This window comes from Lissotriton vulgaris, unplaced genomic scaffold (genome assembly GCF_964263255.1).
Source record: "Lissotriton vulgaris unplaced genomic scaffold, aLisVul1.2 SCAFFOLD_1015, whole genome shotgun sequence".
Taxonomy (NCBI): domain Eukaryota; kingdom Metazoa; phylum Chordata; class Amphibia; order Caudata; family Salamandridae; genus Lissotriton; species Lissotriton vulgaris.
The window spans coordinates 45,978-68,098 of NW_028248478.1; positions in this window are offsets into that span (position 1 = coordinate 45,978).

Here is a 22,121-nt window from a genome sequence, read left to right on the forward strand (position 1 = left end):
TTGGTAAGATTCCCTTCGGGAGAACAACCCTGTCTCTAGTCAAGCTTTATGCAGCATGTAAAGTAAGGGCTTTCTTTGCTTTTTATTTAGGTGCCCCTTTTTTTGTTTCTCCAAATTGGTTAACCTATATGAAGATAGAACTTAAGCAATAGGAAACATCTGGTTTTACCGTAAGTAGATTAACGCCCTTTTATTTGTGGAATGTTTTTTGTGTGCGTCATCCTAAATGTAAAGTACCTTTTGCAGGAATAGGATCTTTGTCTATTTCTCCTTGCTTGTTGTGTAATTAGGCTTGACACTAGAATATCATCCTGGATGTGACGCTATGATGTTTAAATGTAAGGTGACATTATATTCTGTGCACCTTTCCTTGCAACTTATGGTCATGTGAAGAGCTGCTGTGCTAAATCTAAACAAAATCATTAGAAAGTTGTTGTTTTTTTCAATTTGTTGCGACTGTTTTAGTGACAGATATATTCTTTTTCCTTTTCTTTTGCATATATATCTTATAGATCCCCTGATATCTGGCAAATAACCTGTGAGAAAAAGGTCCTGAGGAAGGTGGCCTAGAGCCGCCGAAACGCGCGTCGACCTGGTGCAGGGGCCTCAAATTGCATCTTGAGACCTTAGAATTGGCATTTAGATCTTGCCAACTGTAACTCAGTCTTTCCCTTTTTCCTTGATGGTGTGGTTTGAATGAAGTATGGGTGTGAGAATGGTAGCATTTTGAGTTTGTGTGTATGGTATCAGGTGGTGTCTTTTTAAATAATCTGTGTCACATGTTTTTCTATATATTTATAGCTATTCTTGTGATATTTGTTTACATGTATTAAGAAAAAATATTCTCCAAAAAATTTATTCATGATGAAATAATTTTCTACAAATTTAATAATAAGAAATCACATAAAATGAAAATAAAAGAAATGTTGAAATAAAAATTGTCTAGAAAAACTTTGTCACCAAGTTCTAATAAGTAGGATGTATACCAATATTTGAAATGTATGGCCATTGAAAGAACAATTTTTGCAAACCGATGTTTTTCCTTTCCCCTCTGTTCCTTGGCCACAATTAACCTTGTTGAGGGGGTCCCATTGTACATCCTGCTATCATGTGTCAGTCACTACATCTGTGGCTGTGTCCCACACTCCTGTTTCTGGTGCTGGCAGTGTGTCTGGGTCTATGGCTCATGTGTCAGTCACTAGAGCTGTGGCCACACTCCTGTTTCTGGTTATGGCAGTGTGTCTGGGTCTATGGGTCATGTGTCAGTCACTAGAGCTGTGGCTGTGTCCCACGCTTCTGTTTGTGGTGCTGCCAGTGTGTCTGGGTCTATGGCTCATGTGTCAGTCACTAGTGCTATGGCTGTGTCTCACAATCTGGAATCAGACCCTGCCACTGTGTCCGAGGCTACTAGGTCGAGCACTCCACCAGATTCAGTGCTGTGAGGTGCAGTTCACATCACTTGCATGGCATTTTACTTGGTGTGTAGATAGTCCATTGTAAACACCCTTGCATTATTTATGTCCATGGGACGGGCCGCTTGGCACACGTCCTTGTGCTGCCTCAGATGTACCTGTTATTTGCCATGGACTATTGATGCTCTGTGCCCCTCTCATTTGCTGCCTCTGATGTACCTTCTCTGTGCCTTGCCATGGACTGTTGATGCTCTGTGCCCCTCTCGTGTGCTGCCTCTGATGTACCTGCTCTGTGTCTTGCCATGGACTGTTGATGCTCTGTGCCCCTCTCATGTGTTGCCTCTGATGTACCTGCTCTATGTCTTGCCATGGACTGTTGATGCACTTGGCCCCTCTCATGTGCTGCCACTGATGTCCCTACACTGTGCCATGGACTGTTGATGCAATTATATTTTCAAAGCTTTATTCGACAGCATGTCATAAAAGCAGAATATACATCTCATCACAAACACTATAAATATTACATAGCAAAATTCAATGTTAAAAACGTTATTAAAGGGGGCGTGGCTTACGCGCCGACGAGGAATGGCGCGTCTCCCGTGAGCTCCGGGAATCAGCGGCCCTTCGGAACTGTTATCGGACCTCATACAGGCGTGTAGAAGCTCCTACTGCCGCATGCGGATGTCGGAAGATCCCAAGCAGCTGCACACGTCAATGAAAAGCTCCGGTTGAGCGTCAGACGCTTCATATTTATCCCGGTAATTCTATTCATTTTGAGGATGCGGGCGGCCGCCATTTTGTGTCGCCGTGCCCGCGTCCTTTCTCTTCAGAATCGGAGTAATTTTATATTGGAACCCTAAGCGCCTTATCAGTGTAATGCTACAGTTTACCTGACGCTTCTTTACAACGATGCAACTTTCACCCGTTTTTGCCGTTTTCCTTTTTTTTTTAATGGGTGCTGTAGACTTAATGATGCTCAACTGTTCCTGCTCGCAGTGTTATGATATTGATGACCACCATTTTGTATGCTGTTAGACTAGCCAGTTTTTTTCATCTATTTTGTGGCTCTTCCATAGCTGCTCCTCCCCATGTGGACCCTACAAGTTCTACACGCTGATGTCTACTTTGAGCAGCATGAGTGTCTAATTTTAAAATCACCTTATGGGGCCACCATAGCATCCATCTCCTACACTGTGGTATAATGAGTGATGTTCCAACACTCCTACATATGACTATCTTGCTACCGGCAGTTCCTGAAGCCTAAGTGCTCTGTCTCTGGTCACTAGTCTGCGCCCTGACATATAAGCATCTCTTTTTTTTTCTTTTTCTCTCTTTCTCCATTGTGAGCAACCTATTCAGCAACACGTTCACCAATCTACAGTGTCTGCATCGTATTCCTCAAATAATCCCACATGTCATGCTGGAAGCTATGTATTACTCCGTGGTTGATTTCTAACCTATTCAATGCCAGTTGACTTCACTGAACAGTATTTCAGCTACTTATCTCAGATCAACTTCTGCCTCCTACTCATGCATGTAGTATTTTTTTACGCATTTTTCTCTGTTTTCTGCATCATTGTGAGAGAGGCTAACTGTACTTTACACGTTTATTGAAGTTTTCACCATGTCTCTTGAGTCTGGTACCCCGAAGCATTCTGCCTCTGGAGCTAAAGTTAAAAGACCAAAACATGACCCACCATCTCCCATTTCTACATCAAATCCTGTTCTGGATTCTATATTACAAGAAGTGTGCGGTCTCCAACCATTCATGTCTACTACTAATGCTAAACTCACTCAAATCGAGGCAAAACTGGCTGTTATGGACAGTAAGGTTCTGGAGTTGGAGCAACGTGTTAGTGACGTCCAAGATGTGTCCTCCAAAATCCCTGCGTGGAACAGGAAATTCTCAAATTGAAACTCCACACCAAGGACCTAGAAAATCGTAATCGGAGAAATAACCTACGCCTGTATGGCCTTCCAGAAAATGTGGAGGGGTCCGACATGGTGTCCTTTCTACAAAAATTCCTGATGGACCTTTTTGAACTTCGACCTTCAGCGAATCCTCTCAATATCCAAAGGGCACATCGCCTAGGTCGTCTTCAATCTAATGCTCCTAAACCTCGTGGTATTATTATGCTTTTTCTTGAGTTTACTGAATTAATGCAAGTGTTGAAGGCTGCTAAACTCAAAAGACGTCTTGTATGGTCTGGCCACAATATTTTTATTTCTCAAGATCTCTCCAATGCGACGAATGCTCGACGCAAGGAATTCCTGAATCTTCATCCTCAGATGAGACAATTGAACATTCAGTATGGCATCCTCCATCCATGTTTTTGTAAAATCACACACAACGGTCGTACTCGCTCATTTGATGACCCGCAGAAACTTCAGTCATTTTTGCAAAATGTATCTTCTTCTGGCATGGATACCAATGATTAATTGTTCTCTTTCTTCTTGCCTCTCTTCCGGTTGACAGTTTTGTGTTTCCTGCTCTTTATTCCTCCGCTTCCATCAACTTTCCTTTTATATTCTCCACCTTCTTGAGGTTCTGATTTTCTTTGTTTCGTATGTGTTGCTCATGGGGGTTCGCTTCCTCCTCGGCGTTTCCATGCTCCTGCCATTTCGACTTCTCTCTTCTCCTCAGACCTGGCTCTTTTGCCTTGATCTGTTCACTTTTCTTTTACTGTTCTTTTATTCTCTCTTCCTTCTTCTTTCTCTCTTTCTCCCCTTTCTCTATGTCTTCTCCGCATCCTTTTGTGCATGTTTTCTCTTCTGGTGTATCCCTCTTTTGGCCGGGATTGTATTGCATGTACTTGTTCTAGTTCCGCAATGTCTCTCCTTCTTGGTTATTTTATAAACTTTATGTACATTCTGATATTCATTATAATATTTTTTAGCTCATCCTCTCCTTATGTGGTTTGTTTTTTCTTCCATGTGTTTTCCTGAAGTGTATCATCTCCCTTTGTATACTTCCTACCCTACTCTCCAATATGTGTAAACTTGTTTCGTGGAACGTTCGTGGTATTGGAAACCCGGTTAAGCGTCAAAAGGTACTGTCTCATTTGTCCAAAATTAATTCTCGTATTGTTTTCCTTCAAGAAACGCATTGTACTGATTCTAAATCTCTTAAGTTGAAGAGACAATGGGTTGGTCAGGTTGTTCATCCCTCCACTTCCAGCAAAAAAGGTGGTGTTGCTATATTATTTCATAAATCATTGTCTGTGCAAATTTTATCTACTCAAGCTGATGATGATGGTCGGTGGGTGATGGCAAAGATTGTTTTTCAAAATAAAACCCTTGGGTTATTGAACATTTACGGCCCAGTTAAACCTGATCCTCAATTCTGGAATAGTATTAACATTTTACTTTCATCACTTGATTGCCCTAATGTGATTGTTGCTGGTGATTTCAATCAATGGTTGGATCCCTTTTCTGACAGGCTATCAAAATCTAAGTTTATCCCTGACAAAACTCACAAAGCCTTTCAATCTGCCATCGCCTCCCGACCTTTGTATGATGTTTGGAAGACATGTAATCCTGATTTGCTTGAATATACCTTCTATTCAAATGTGCATCACACAAGGTCTCGAATTGATTATATTCTTGTTAGTAAATCTTTGTTACCGTCCATACAGGCCTCTGATATAGGTTCCATTTTTATTTCTGACCATGCCCCTGTCCATGCGGTTTTTGATTTTTCCCTTACTTCTTCTCAATTCAGTCGATGGAAGCTAAATTCTTCCTTACTGTCTGACCCTGTTTTTATCACGGAAGCCACTGCATATACTAATGAATTTTTTACTTTCAACAACCCCATTGACACTACTGTTCCAAATACTTGGGATGCCTTCAAGGCTTCCTTCCGCGCCTTTGTCATCTCTTACGTTTCGCGTAAAAGAAATGCTACACGGAAAAAATATGAGGCCCAACTCAGCCATATTAAGGTATTAGAGCACGCAAATTTTTCTTCAAAATCGTCCTCTGCACTACGTCAGCTGATTAAAGCGAAGTCGGACCTCAATAAATTGGCTACGATTGATGCATGCAATGTACTTCTCAAAATAAAGTCTAAATACCATGGAGGTCAAAATAAAGCCGGACGCATGCTAGCAAACTATTTAAAGATCAAATCTGAACGCAAAACGATTAGCCCTATCCTAAATGAATCCTCTAAGAAATTGATTTCATCGGATGAAGATTTTGCGGATGTTTTTCACAAGTACTACCAATCCATTTATTCTGAAGACACTTTCCCACCTTCTCAAAATCTGACTGATTTTTTTTCAGGCCTTCCCTCTCCACCCTCCATGCCAGATGAATTTGTGACTTTAGAAGCCGATATCTCCTCCCAAGAAATTTTTAATGCTATACAAGCACTAAAAAAGTCCAAAGCTCCAGGACCTGATGCATTACCGCTGAGTTTTACACCACTTTTTCCTCCATTTTTGTTCCACGCCTTCTTACACTGTTTAATTTTTTTTATCTCTGACGCTAAGGCCTCCGGCTCCTTTAAGGATGCATTGATTATTATCATCCCCAAAGCGGACAAAGCCCACTCCTACTGTAAGAATTACCGTCCCATCTCTTTAATAAATTATGATTGTAAAATTTTTGCAAAAATTCTTGCAACTTGTCTTGAAAACATAATCCCTCTATTAATTAAAACTGATCAAGTGGGTTTTGTAAAGGGTAGATTGGCCTTAGACAATGCAAGAATGTTTGCTAATGTTATTTCTTCTGCCCAAAAATATAAATCCCCCCTTGCCGCCCTCTCTTTAGATGCCGAGAAAGCCTTTGACCGCATTAATTGGCAATTTATGTTTGCAACCCTCCAGTGGTTCGGTTTTGGGCCCTCTTTTATTTCCTTTGTTAAGTTATTGTACTCTTATCCCAGAGCTAGTATTTTTGTTAATAATCATTTTTCTAAATGTTTTTCCTTATCGAGAGGTACCAGGCAAGGTTGCCCTCTTTCCCCACTGCTCTTCATCCTCTGTCTTGAGCCATTTTTAGAACGTATCCGTGTTAATACGCAAATTAAAGCTTTTCATCATAAATCCCATACGAAGAAGATTTCTGCATATGCTGATGATGTATTAATTTACATGTCTGACCCCATTAACTCCCTTGCACCCTTCCTGGAGGAAGTCCGGCTATACTCTAGTATATCTGGTTATAATTTGAATCTGTCCAAAACCGAAGTATTCCCCCTGAACTCCTCATGTTACCAATTTATGTTTGCTGCTACTGACTTTGCTTGGTGTCCGTCCAAAATTAAATATCTTGGTATTTGGTTCGCCCCCTCCATACATGATACACTTAAGCTCACTTTTGCTGCTCTCATTTCCAAACTTAAGTCATTTTTACTTCAGTGGTCCCCTTAGTTTTTATCATAGTGGGGTAGGTTGGACACCGTAAAAATGATGATTTCCCCCCATGTTTTGTACACACTTTCCATGCTTCCTGTAAAAATTCCCCTCTCCTATTTTTCCCAACTCAATTCAGTCTGTTCAAAGTTCTTGTGGAACAACAAACACCCACGTATCGCTCTTGCCAAGCTTATTCGCCCTAAAGGAGAAGGCGGGGTTCGTTGTCTCAATTTTAAATTGTAACCAGTGGCGTCACTAGGTTTGGTGTCACCCAGTGCGGGTAACTCATGGTGTCACCCCCTCATGACTACCTATGGAAGGTAAGTTCTTTTCTTAGGCATTGGCTCCCCTTTCCTGTTGATACAGTGGCGAACCAGAGCACAAGCAGTTGTTCGCAGCAATTGTGTTTTTTTCAGCAAATGTTTGATGCAAATGTTTCGCACACCATTAGTAAATAGTTTAGAGTCCCCAGGGGTCCGTCATCCGGGGGCTTCTCTCCACAAAAGACCTGAGTGACCCCTGTCTTTGAACACAGGCTACATGTCCCAGCAGCTCCTCCCTCTGCCTTGGACTTGTGGGGGGGCGAATCCCCTCTGCTCAGCACCATCAGCTCGAATTACCCCTCTGCACGGGCCATTCTTAGCTCGCAGATGCACATCTCTATGCTTCGGACCTGCAGAGGTCAACGGTTTCCAGCTTCTAAGCCCTGGGTGGTCCGGGCCAACGGGCCACAGAGGTCTAGTTCCAGACCCCCACTAAGGGCCCGACAGCCCCGGACGAGCCCTCCCTCCATCCAGGGTCTCTCACGGGCTATATTTTCAGGGTAGCACAAAGCATGCAAATATAATCGTATAGCGGGGGGTACATTATCAGTAAAATGGCGCCTCAAATGAATTGCGATTCAATTGCAGGTGGGTACAGCAATGACAGCACAGAACAGCCAGCATGGTCCACCAAACGAGAGAAGTAACCAACAATTTCATTAAAAAGCGCTTGTGTATGTCCCAGCCACTAATCATACATAAAAGACAGCCCTTGAACTCACTCACAGGATGAAGAGTCTCACGGGTGACTACGCGCTCTACAAAATTTATTAATAATAATAATAATGATAAGCCGAACCAAAACACTCACAAGTACTCGAAGGCACCAACAGCTAAAATTATGAAAAGCACCATAAACAAGATGAATAATGTGACATTTGCTGGTAAGGGAGAAGCAGGGCACATGCGCTTTCATGTACCACAGACACGACCCACAAGAAGGAGGCATCCCTGGGACCCTGTAAACCACCCACACTTAAAGTTCATCAGTGCTCTATCACCTGTATCACAATGACGTGTCCCCCTGTAGTGCGAGGGTGAGCCAGAGTCTGTGGTTCAAGAGGGAGGTCTCGCTGCCTGCCTCAGTGACTGTCGTAGTGCCAGTGCCAGACTGCCCTGTATTGCCAGTAGGCGCCTCGTGTTTCCGCTCCCCACACCTCATGCACGCACCTCTCTGGATACCCCTGCAAGCGCGAGCCCCGAGGGACCACCTTCTTTGCTGCACTGGTTATATGGATGAACTCTTACATCTCGGCTCCCTCCCACCCATCACAGCAGTCTTTTTTGACAAAGGGCGCCCTCCATTCTAGCACGCCCGGCCTCCCATAGGCCATTGTGCACTCAACTGCTCTGATACCAGCGGTGCCAAATCATAACAGACTCTTCTAACATTGGACGCTCTCCCCACATGAGAACCCTCGCCCCCATGTATCATAATGGGACTACAACCCCCCCCCCCCACGCACACACACACACATACATACATTAGAGACCCACCATCCAAAATACTTCTCTATCCCCTCATGGAAGCTATGGTCGGAACAGCAACAAAACAAGGTATAAGCGCTAGGTGTCTCATCATTGTCACCCGAGCGCTATGCAAATACCCCTGCGATGTTTCGCTCGTTATTCGTCCCTCCTTTCAGCCGCCTCTACAGACCTTTCCCTGCTTGCAACTACCGGCAATAAAACAAACTCTAGCATTTCCGAAATCTTTAACCCACTGATTTCCAACATCTGCGCACATTAGGAAATACGTGTTTTCCTCACATAAGGTTTGGGACCGTGTAGTACAAGGCCCTGGCTAGGGTTCAGCTGCATGTTACCATGTAAGGTGTGCTTCGAGGCCCCACGGTGCAGTATAGTACCCTACCTGGGCTCCTGGAGCTGCCGTTCAGAGGACCTGCTCGGCACTTACTCACGTCCTGGTGCGGGTATTCACGGAACGGACCTCCCCAGCACCTCCTAGTGCGGGCGCTCGGAGCTGGAGGGCATCACTGCACAGCAAAGAGGAGTGAATCCCGTTTCCAGGCAGGCTGGAGCGGACGCGCTAGGAGCAGAATTCACACCGAACAGCATATCCTATCTCAGGCAGCAGCCTACCCACGGGGCCCGCCACTTCTGACTGACCTAAGGTCACATCCCCCCCACCACGGCGCCACAGAACCCGCAACGACTCTGCTGAGGCGAGCAGGCCCCGCCCGAGTCTCCAGGCAGCAGAGGACATATTGTAAAATTGTAGCACGGCACCAAGAGATTTTTAACTGTTACTAAGCCAGCGCTGGCAAGTGAAGTCTGCCGGCCCGGGCACACGGACAGGTGTCAGAAATGCGTTACCGTTAGCGTCACACCCTAACTTGGCAGGCCTGCACGGTGTCACCCCATGGGATGGTGTCACCCGGTGCGGGCCGCACCCCCCGCACCCCCCTAGTGACGCCACTGATTGTAACATTCTGCTTTCTTGCTCAAGCAATCTTTTGCATTAGCTTTTGATTTTGGGGACATTCCTATTCCGACATGGGTTTGTTATGAACGTTCCCTCCTTCATGATTTTGCATTTCAGGATGTAATTTTCATGTCTAACAGTACCTTTTTGTCTGCTACTCCAAAATTAAAATACTCAAAATGCCTGCTCTATAACAATTTTTCTGAGGGTTTTACACCACTACAATGTTTTCTATACTCATCTATCTGGTTTAATAAATTCCTTAAATATAAGGGTAAATCTTTCTACTTCAAATATTGGAGGGAGAAGGGTATCCTTGATGTACATCAATTGGTGCATCTTGGTTCTGTTATCCCTTTTCATACCCTTCAAACTGCCTACCATTTACCTGCTTCATTCCTCCCTCAATATACCATTATTTCCAATGCAATACAATCCCATCTATCCACCCATGACTTCCCTGTAGATACACCTTCACTTACTCCTTCTTCTCCGTTATTCTCACTCTTCCCCACTCATAGACCTAAGGCAGCTCATGTCTATAAGGTATTGCTGTCTAATATTGCTGAGCGACATAAATCCCCTACAGAGTGTGCATGGGAAACTGATTTAGCTATTTCCCTTTCTGTTTCCACATGGGATAAGTTATGGTCTTAAGTGTTTAAAACCTCTCCTGCTGCACGTATTACGCAATCCCTGTATTTTATTTATAATAGAGCTATTACTACTCCTGTTTGCATTTCTAAATTCTCCCCCTCCTCCTCTCAGATGTGTTGGTCATGTTCCACTGTTAAAGGTACCCTATTGCATCAATTATATGAGTGTTCTAATGTTACCTCGTTTTGTAAATCAGTTTGGGATATTTGTATGAGTTTTTCAATGTACTATCCCGTTGTCTTTTCAAAATATTCTCTTAGGATCCTTATCACCTGATATTAATGCTGCGTCTCCTATTTATTTGTTATTTGACCTCTTTATTGCACTTGCTTTTAAAGTTATTCTGTTTTCTTGGAAAGATACATCACACATTTCAATTACAGCATGGTGGAATTTGTTTGTGATGAACATAGGCTCTCTACTGTCTCTTCTATTTCCCTCTCTAGTAAAATTAAATCTGACCTTCTCTGGTTACCTTTTACTAATTATCTTTCCAACTTTCCTCCTGCTCCATAGCTGCCTCTCCTTTGCTCTCGTTAACTCCCCCCTCTCTTTTCTTTTCTTTTCCTCCTCTCTTTTGCTTTTTCCCTTCTCTCTCTCTTATATTCTCTTTCTTTCTTCTTTTCTCTTCTCTTTTTCCTATATCATTTGCCCATTCATTTCCTTCCTTTCTCATTTTCTATTTTAGTATGCATTTGATTCTCTTTTTGTACTAATTTTTATCATAGAATTATATTTTGTATTTTCTTTATATTCTTAAATGTGTACCTGTATTCCACTGTACTATTTCTTGTAAATTTAAATAAAAATATATTAAACAAAAAAACCTTTATTAAATCTTAATTGCTGTCATTTACAGAAATACATTTTTTTAAAAGAGTATTTTAAAACAACAAAAATTATGCCCTCTCATGTGCTGCCTCTGATGTACCTGCTCTGTGCCTTGCCATGGACTGTTGATGCACTTCACACCTCTCATGTGCTGCCACTGATGTCCCTGCTCTGTGCCATGGACTTTTGTTGCACTTGGCCCCTCTCATGTGCTGCCTCAGATGTACCTGCTCTGTTACGAACAGTGCCCTGTTGCTGTTAGGATGCTGCATTGTGCCCTCTCATGTGCTGCCTCAGATGTACCTGCTCTGTTACGAACACTGCCCTGTTGCTGTAATGATACTGCATTGTGCCCTCTCATGTGCGACCTCAGATGTACCTTTTCTGTTGTATCCAGTGCCCATGCTCCTGCCTAATCTAGGAGGTATTTAGTAATATGTGCAATAAACAATGTAATCGTGTGTAGTGGTTTCTGTGTGTCATTCCTGGTTGTCTACTTGCATTGTTGATATATTGGTGGTATCGTAAATGCTGTTTACCCAACATGCACCTCCCCCCTCCCCACTTCACGGCCCCGGCAGGTACTCCCCTTCTGGCATTGATTGTTGTGTTTGCGTACCTGCGGCGGTGACGGTCCATGACTTGTTGGTGGTGGAGCACGAAGAGGATCGGAAATGCGTTCAGAGCTGGGTCCATGACAGAGATCTGCCTGTGGTGGGTATCTCTGCAATGTCTTGGCTCTCCGCTGTGGTGAATGCGCCGTGTTCAGGCTGTTGGTTTTTCCGCTGCGATTTGCTGTGTCTTATCCACTATCGTAATTACGTGGACGGTCGGAGACGTCATTCCGTACGGCGGTTCTCTGGTTGGTTACGTCCGCCGCGGGGTCGGGTGTATTTCCGCGGCGGTGCTTGTTCTTCCGCGGCATACGTACTTTTGACAGTGATTCCATCCTAATGTGGCAGGCGGACAGACCGCGGCTGGCGGACTGAAAAAAGGCATTTTACGCCTACTTCATGCCGGCGGACGTCCTTCCGTTCCCCATCCTAATGACCCCCTTACTTTGCTGCAGTGGCACCAGACCCAGACAGAGGACATCCCAGGTTGCAGCACCTAGGTGGTGCCTCTTTTCACAAGCTTGGCAATTCTATTGTTGAAGCTGGGCCACCCTTCACGTACGCTACTCTGATAGCAGCCCTCACGGTGCATTTTTGAGCTGCTCCCAAATACTGACTATGAGCAATTCCTGCTACACCAGGCCAGGCAGTTACCAGATGAATCTGTAGACACTATTTATGCTCTCTAACGAGAAGTGGCCAGCACAGGCATACTGCCGGACACTGCTGACAATATTCAAGCTCACTTCATGCAAGGTTGTGCCTCTGTGCAGCTGTGGGAGAAAATCCTGCAGGTCCCCGGAATGTCCATGGCTGAATTACTCCCTTTGGGAGAATTGAAAAAACTGTCTAAAGTTCGTGCTGCCCATATGGAGGCGGCCCTACAATGGCAGGCGAAGACGGAACAGGTCAATGCGGTGGTGATGATGGGGGCGGAAGAGAAGAAATGCCATCCCAAGTCTGCAAATACTCCCTAGGCATGCTACACTTGCGGAGGTCCATATCCACATCAAGGTTCCTGCCTCACTAAAGGAAAAAGGTGTTTAGCATGTAACAAATTGAATAATTTTGCCAAAGTCTGTTGTTCTACTACTATTCCCAAGGGACCCAAACCAAAGTCAGTGAACGTCATGCACATACTCGGAGCCCTGGATGAGGAAGAGGATATGGAAGATGACATTGTGGATGGAGCTGTACATGTTGTCCATGCCATGCCGCGGGATGAGCACCCTACCCGGCATATTTTGAAGTGCAACGTCCGCCTTTCTGGACATAAAATTCCAGCTTTGATCGATACGGGAGCTTCAATTATCACCCTTCCCCTGTCAGTGTTGCAAACTCTCCCTCTGCACCCACTACTGGGTCCCATAGCCACTCAAGTATTTGCATATGGATCTACCAAGTCACTCTAACTAGCAGGAGTTTTCACTACGTACATATCTCATTAAACCCACTCCACCAGGGCGAAAGTGTATGTTACCAAGACAGGGTCTGGAGTGCTGTTGAGTGTGGATATCTCCAGCTGGTTTCCTTCACTTTCAGTATACATCTGGGGAGCATGGATGATTTGGTAGCAGAATTATCCCATCTGTTGGTCAGCATTGGGTGTCTCTAGGACTGTCTTCTACACCTCCTCATTGATGAAAATGTACAACCCTTGGAGCTGAACCATCGGCAGGTAGCATTCCATCAACGCCGAAGGTGGAGGCTGAGCTAAGGAAGCTGGAACTGGCGGACATCATCGAAAAGGTGGATGGTCCTACCCCTTGAGTGTCACCAATTGCCATTGCTCGTAAACCCAAACAGCCTGGTAAAGTCAGGATTTGTGTGGACATGAGGTTGCTGAATGTAGCTATCTGGCAGAAACACCACTTGATATTGTGGAGGAAGTTAGCGGGTCGAGATGGTTTTCCACGATGAACCTACGGGCAGAGTACCATGAGTTGATGCTGGCTGCGGAGTTAAGAGCCATCACTACCTTCTCCACATTTGTGGATTTGAGGAGATACAAACCCCTAGGTTTCAGCATTTCCAGTGCAGCTGAAGTGTTTGAGGATACAATACGAGGAGCTTTGGCTGGACTGGTCTGGGTCATTAATGTCAGTGATGACAATCTGGTGCATGCCCCATCCATCGAGGAACATTTGGACAGGTTGCGGGCAATGTTTTGAACGCTTCAAGAAAATGGGCTCACTCTTCATCGTGAGAAGTGTACATTCCTCCAGATGGAGGTGGCAGTTGTCGGTTACCGTTTCTCTGAACACAGGGTGATGCCCGACACTGCTAAGGTACAGGATGTTTAATCAGCCCCCGCTCTGACGACTGTCAGTGCTGTTTGCAATTTCCTGTGGATGGTTAACTAGTGTGGATTCATTCACAATCTCACTGCTCTCACTGCTCCTCTTAGAGAACTAACCAAGGTCAGTGCAGTATGCGCGTGGAGTACTGCCCAGGAGGAAGCGCTTTTGGCGACCAAACAAGATTAGTCTACTTACACCTCTTTCGCATATTTTTATCCTCAATGTGACTCTGAGTTGTCTGTGGATGCCAGCTCCACTGGCCTTGGAGCGTTCTTATCTCAGCAACAGGATGACAGAGGATGAACCCCAATGGCATATGCAAGTATAGCTTTGACTGAAACTGAACAGCTATACTCTCACATTGAGAAAAAGCTATTGCTGTTCTTTGGGGTTGTTGTCACTTCCACATCTATCTTTATGGCCAGCCGTTTGTGATTCACACCGATCACAAACCACTATCATCATTGTTCACAGGGTTCTCATCTACACCTCCTCCCAGAATCGAAAAGTGGATCCTCCACCTGCAAGAGTACCATTTCTCTCTGGTGTAACGACCAGGTTTTCAAAACCCTGCAGATTATCTCCCCGGAAATGCAAGGCCCGCCATGGTTAGTGAAACATCAGATGCCGAGGGCATGGAGGAGTATGTCAGGTTGGTGGTGGAGATCTCAAGGCCTTCGCCCTTTTCCCTGGAGGAGATTATTATAGCTACGTGGGCCGATGAATGCTTGCAACTGGTGGTTTTGGCAGTTACCACAGGGAACTGGCACACCCTTACCTGGAATATTTCTCATTGCACAGAGGAGGCATGAGCAACTCTGGTGTCCTTGCGTAATGTCCACTATTAACTGGCTGTGTCACTGGAAGGTTGGTTACTAAGAGGCCCTTGCCTGGTCATCCCAGAAACATTGCAGCAGCAGATAGTAGATCTTGCTCATGTAGCCCATCAAGGAATAGTCAAGGTTAAATCAAGACTCAGGTGCAAGTGTGGTTCCCTGGCCTGGATGACGGGGTGGAGCACAACGTATGACAATGCTCTTTGTGTCAGGCCACTGGTCCGGCTGAATCACCTGCTCCTCTTCTCAGTGAAGCCATTTCTTCCATTCCATGGCACAGAGCTAGTGCAAATTTTGGAAGCCTGCCAGATGGTCAGCACATGCTCGTGATTATGGATGACTTCTCAAAATTCCCAGAGGTAGAAATTCTGGAGTCTATGACTGCAAACCAAACTATTCCTCGTTTTGAGAAAATCATGAACACCTATGGTCTGCTCAAAGAGCTAAGGACTGATGATGGACCTCCATTTTCCAGTCAGGAGTTTAATAAATACCTGACCTCTCAACAGATTCATCATCATAAAATTACTCCACGATGGCCACAGGCCAATGGGAGGCAGAACACTTCATGCGAACACTTAACAAAGTTTTGCGAATTGCACTGACCGAAGGGCAAAAAATCAAATGTGCTCTGTATGTCTGCCTACGTGAGTATCAGCTCACTCCACATGCCACAACTAATGTGTCTCCTAGTGTTCTATGGATGAACAGAGCTATTGGTGATTATATTCCTCATGTTGATCAACCATCCATACTCTGCGATCAAGCTATGGATGCTTTGCGCCTGCGACAGGTGCAAAATTACAAACTGTCTAGGAATAGGCATGCAAAGCTGAAGCATCTTCAAGCTGGTGACTGGGAGCTTGTAAAGAATCAACATCCTGGGAGTGAGTTCTTGTTGCCTTTATTTTTGAGGTGGACCCTTGGAAGGTGAGTGAAGTGAAAGGAACAATGATCACCATCCAGAAAGGTCATGGAGCCATCACAAGGAATGTGTCATTTTTCAAGAGGTATCAACAGCCAAGTACTGGTTCTGGTAACACCGGTGATTTTCCTCCTGTGCATGATTTGCAAGGTGAGGAAGAAAGCATGAGGGTGCCTCAAAGTGGTGACTGTGATTTGACAGGATTTCAATTAAGGGAGCCTGATGTTTCTCTTCCTATTTCAGAATCACCAGTCTGGAGAAGCTGTCCAAGAGACTGGTGAAGAAAATGGTCTGGGGGAGATTCTCCTGTACGTCCAAGTACCCTGGAGGGTGTTGGTCCTGAGTTTTGCCTGCAAGGCATGGCAAGATATAATTTGCGGGCTCGCCTAGCTATTTCTACATGGTTGAAGGGTTTTATTCTGACGTCATAGCATGTTTTCTGTTAAAGCATAGGACATCCTCTTAATGCAGGGTTTATTTATGGATGTAAGGCTCACTAAGTGAAAAAGAACTGCAGTCCCAGCCGCGCTTATATTTTTTCCAACTTAAAGACCTTATTGCGTGATTTAAAAAACCATTGAAAATACAAAACATTTAAAAAGGTTTCAAAATTACATTTAAAATGTCATGTTCATAAAAAACCAATTTGGGTAGCAATAGCAGATAAAGCTTTCATATAAAATATCATATTCATTAAAAGCCAAAAGGGCTGGAAATGACAAGTGAAACTTGACAACGTTATTCCGATGGGGAGTCGCAAACTGTGAGCACCTCACTAAGTTTTTTTGCAGCGCGCTCCATGAATCTTACTAGGGCACAATTTAATTTAGTGTTCCTAGGATCAAAACAGGCCAAAACTGCTGCTCTACAGCTTCTAATCATATTTCTATTCCAGTGGTGCTTGAGTAGGCTCCGTCTCTCTGTCAGTAGTTTTGGGCACAGACAGATGATATGTATGATGTCTTCTTTGTGGGTCCCGCAGAGTCGGCATAGATCTCTTCCATGTTCTCTTTTCCATTTTGGCCAATGAATCAACAGGTTAATAACTCCCAGTCTCAATTTAAAAAAACTTAGTTTTGTTTGAACACTAAAAGGTATAGTAAGGTATGGCTGTAGAATTAACAAGGCATAGGATTGAAGGGTCATCCACCCATGACTTCTTTTTGCAAGGGTGGCTTTATCCTCCACTATTGACAATTTTTTGGTACTGATTTTCGCTAGCCTTTTGAATTCCTTTTGACTAGCATGCAAGTTCCAGACGTCATTTAGGCATAGGGTTGTTAAACCTTTTGACCAGTAGTCATGTCCTGCTCGCCATGAGTTGTTGTCAATATTGGCCCACAAATGGTGCCCTAGACTTCCCTCATTTGATAACCTCAGTTTGTGACAGCACACAAGAAAAAACATGGCTCTGGCCAATGGTTGTTTGCAGATGCCTAGTTCCAATCTAATTTGTGCCGGTGATGTATGGTTTGGTAATTTGAAACTGACCTGTAGATCTTGGTGATGATTGTGTCCAGATGGTCACTGTCCAATCCTTTTGAACCTTCACTACCGTAGGTTAAGGTAGGAATGATTTTTGCCTGAGCCACCTGTAGTGTGGGGGCGAGAGATGGGCCTTGTAGCTTCTTTTGAATTAGTCTAATTGCAAAGGCAAGTGCCGTACCCTTCCTTTTTAGCTCTTCTAGGTGGGATTTGTATTTTTCATTGTTGTTAAAAATGACTCCAAGATACCTTTGGCAGTTTGATTCGACAATGCTTTCATTGTTCAAAGCCCAAGACAGTTTCTTAACTTTGCTTGAATGCACTGCTAGGATTTTCGTCTTCCTGTTGTTAATGCGAAGCTCGTTGTTTTTTGAATAGTCAGAAGTAGCGTCCAGGAGTCTTTGCATTCCGATCTTTGTTTTGCTTAACAGTACCACGTCGTCAGCATATAATAGGTTTGTCAGCGACAGACCAGATAGTTTGGGAGAGTGGGAATTGACCTTGTTAAGGGCTTCAGGGAGGTCGGCTAAAAATAAATTGAAAAGTGTTGGGGCCAAGACACAACCCTGTTTGAGGCCTTTTTTCATCGGAATTGGGCGGGACAATCTTGAGCCGTCCCCGATCTTATTCCTCACCCAAGTGTCCTGGTGTAGAAGATGTATGGCTCTTAGGAGGACCGCTGGAATATTTAGTCTAGACAACTTCTGCCAGAGTTTACTTCTGTTAACATTGTCGAAGGTCGCTTGGAAGTCAATGAACCCCATATTGAGTGGGCAGGAACAGAGCTTCGCTTGGTCAATCAGACAGGAAAGGGTCATAAGATTAACTGTGGTGCCGGTGTTTGTTGTGAACCCTGTTTGATTCAGAGGAATTACAGAGTTATCATCAGCCCATGCCCTAAGTGAATTGAGCAGCACGCCCACAAAATACTTTGCTTCATTGTCAATGAGTGTGAGGAGGCGGTAATTCCCTGGGGATTTTTTATCCCCTCCTTTAAAGATTGGAGCAAGAATGGATCCACGCCAGGAGGGCCGTATAGTGTTGTTTTGCAGGCATGAATTGAAAAGGGGGCTTAATTTCGCAGCCCAAAAAGTTGCATATTCCTTAAACAGAGCTTGAGGAATTCCACCTGGACCATGAGCGCCGTCCTTACGTCCCTTTATTATTATTTTTTCTATTTCAGCCTTCTTGACTGTTATAATATTGACGCTGCTTTGAGTCAAAAGACGCTCTTTTGTTGATGTCATTTTGTGACCTGGCTTCCCAAATTCCCGGACAGTCTCTTTTTGTGTCACATTGAGCGCAGAAGGGAGATTTAAGTGGGTAATGTACACTTCCTGATCATTAAAGTGAGAATAAAGAAAATCGACCCACTCTATCTCCAGTATGCTCGAGGAGGCAACTTTAGATGAGCGCCCAGATGCGCTATTGATTGTACGCCAAAACCTGGCAGAGTTGTTTGTTTTAATGTCATACTGCAGTTTGACCCAGAACAAGTTCCATTGGCGTGTGCATAGCTCACGTTTGGCTTTCTTAAGGTGACTGCGGGCCTCTCTTAATTTCATTATTTTAGTGGTATCCGTTGGATCAGTTTTTAAAGCCCGCCATGACCGGTTCATCGATCTTGTTGCTGATAGTATCTCAGAATTCGAGCGCGGTGTGTGCTTTTGATCAGTTTGGCTTGTGTGTTTTATTGATTTTGCGAATCTGTCAATAAGTTCGGTTGCAAATGTTGACCAGTTGGCAATTATGTTTTCTGGGCTATTTTAGTGCTCAATTATTTGTTTGGCCTCTGCTGATGCGTGTTGAAGATTCTTAAAGGAGCATTTAATTCATTTGAGGTTGATTGTAAAGCTCTCGGATGGCAAAGCCCTTTCCTCTTCGTGTTGCATAAGACAAGTCCTCAGCATAATTTCTTAGGGACAGTGGTCGCTTTCAGTTCTATTTCCAAGACAATAACCTGCTATTTGATGGAGCAATGAAATGCTGGCAAAGGTATAGTCAATTAATGAAGTGCCTTTTTTCGATAGATAGGAAAATCGAGGTGGCTTGTCAGCGGGATAACGCCTGCTTAAGGCTCTGAGGCCCAGATTTTCAAGGTTGCCTTGTAGAGAACTTCCATGTGGATCGTCCTTATGCCATCCAGGCCGGTCTTGCGGTGGTATCACCCAGATGCTATCATGTGATTTGGTGACCTCAATTTTTTGGAGGACTGACATTAACCACATATTGAAGTCACCAGTAAGTAGGATTTCTGAGTTTAGAAAACCTGTTTACACTCTTACTACTAACGCTGTGGCTTCTTCTGCAAAGGATTTCCTTGATGCTGTATTTGGACGGACGTAAGCATTCATTAAGATTAGCCTCCAACTTTGGCCATTACTCGGAGTGAGGGAAATTCCCACACAATGGAGACGATTTGATGAGCCCAACAGGTCAGGAGGTGACTGCATTTTTTGCTGATATATAAACTGCAAGGCCGCCGCTCCCTCTTCCTGGATGATTCAGTTTGTAAGCTGGAATGTGATGGGTTTTAAAGCCTTCTAGGTGCTGCGGTGCCGTGAGCCATGTCTCTTGTAGTAACAGTATGTCGAAGCCCCGTCAATAAGAAATAGTGGCGTTATCCTCAAGTTTGCTTGTTAAGCCATTTATGTTCCATGAACAGATTTTAAAAGGAATCTTTTTGTGGCGGTCCTCCCTACTGAGATGTCAACGTAAAAGGCGGGTTGTATTCAGGGCGCCGGCCAGCCATGACCATGAACCCGCCTCGTCATGATTCCTAATTGATGTAAACCCGTCTTCTTTTGCTTTCCTCATTGAGTGGACGGAAGTGGGAGTTTTGTTGCATGCACCCTTGAGGACGGAGTATACTATACCCCTCCCTGCACGGCTGTGTTCGTCACCACGGCTTTCCTATAGAACATGTGGAGAGCCCGCTTCCCTGCCCGGTTGTATCAGTATTCCCCATTGCTTGAAGGTGTCAATTGGCCCTAGAATATTATTCATTGCCTCTGCGGTACTCCAGGTGACCTTTGTGGATTTGTTTGATTGGCCTTGACATGGTGCAATGAATTCTACCGATATGATGTCTTGGGTGGTTATTGCATCTGAAAGACCTGACGCTTGTATCGGCTTTAAGATGTTACCCCGATTTAGGACATCATGGCTACCTTTAGACTTGTATTCTGGGTAAAAGAGGGTAGAGAGGTTGTCCCCACTCCAAGCTGTGCTATTCGGCCTAGGCATTGCCTCTGTTTTGTCCCTATTGGACATTTGAGCAACTTTTATCAAAGGACCCGTAGAAAAGACTTCATTGTGCACAGTATCGAGCCTTTCATTATTTACGTGACAAAGGCCCAGTTAGCTCTTGCTGGGATGCGCCCTGTTGGTTGTTGACTAGGGGTGGGGGGCCAGCTACGCTCCGTGCACGGAGTGTGCGTAGTGCCGTCTACTCCGCATTTTGCATAGCGGGCGTAGCCAGGCGGCACTATGCACACTCCGCAGACGGAGTGTAGCTGGCCGCCACCCGCCTCCCTCCCGCCCTCCCTAAATACTTTAAATTAAAAGTTTACATTAATTAAAAGGCACTTACCTTGCCCGCCGCTGCCCGCCGCGTCCCCGGGGCTCGCTATCTTCATTCTGCCGTCTTGTGTACTAATGCGCATGCGCGGGCGGCCGCGCATGCGCATTTCTCACGAGAAAATGCGCATGCGCAGACGCCCGCGCATGCGCATTAAACAACAAGACGGCAGCAATGAAGATAGCGAGCCCCGGGGACGCGGCGGGCAGCGGCGGGCAGCGGCGGGCAAGGTAAGTGCCTTTTAATTATTTTACACTTTTAATTTAATGTATTTAGGGAGGGCGGGAGGGAGGCCTGTGGTGCGTAGTGGGGCTACGCGGAGTGCGGAGGTGGGCGTAGTTTCTCGCCCACTTCACGTAGCTCCGCGAAGCCCCACTACGCCCACTACGCCCAGGGCTATTGTTGACACAGTTGGCTGTGTCTTCCTGCTTTAAAATGGGGCCTCCAGGCTGCCTTGTTGCGAGACTTGGTGTGTGGTTCACAGCCATTTCATTCTGCTTGGTGGGTGAGATTGGGGGAGCCATGTTAGTAGTGGTTTTTTGTTCTTTTACTTCAATAAACACACATTTTCCCGGGGGAGCCATTGATGGTTTCTTTGCTGTTGGCGAGCTGGAAATGTCACTCTTCCTTTTTTCACTGTCCTGGATGATTGGCTGTACTTCCGTTGTAGTTACTGGATCAGAGGGATGTTTTCGCTCATCGTCTCCTGAGGTCCAGGACGTCTGAGGGTGTTAAACATCGGGTAGAGATTTAAGACTTGTTTGCTCCTTCTCATTTTGTTGCGTCCTTTCCGCTTCCTCTGTCTTTTCACTTTACCCACAGGATTACCCTCTTCTTGATCAATTTGAGAAAGAGGGGTGGAACTTGCTCTGCTGTTGACCTGAGGCGATTGCTGTTCTCTCATACCGCCACCTTGCACCGCTATATCTTGAGGTTGTGAGGAGTTGGCAGCTTCCTCCCCTCTTGACCTTGAATTGGAAACTGTTTTTGCTTGAGGGGCTTCACTTAAGTTACCTAAATCTGTATCGCTGCCATTTCCAGGGAGGGGTGTAGCTTTTGCTATTTCTTTTAAGTCTGCTACTTGCTTTTCCATTATGCCGGGAGTGAACAAAGTTTCTCCACTATTGGTGAGCAGTCACATCCTTGCTGCGGGTGATCTACAGTTTCCTGGGCCCGTCTAATCAGGCTATTTAAGTTTGAGATCCTTTCGTCGATTTTAGCTACATATACGGCAAGTGTGTTTAAAAGGCTAATTTGAATGTTCATTTTATTAGCCTGATAGAACATCCCATCTGCTGACTTTTGGAGAATATCAAGGGCGGTAGCCCATGCTTTTTCTTGTGAGG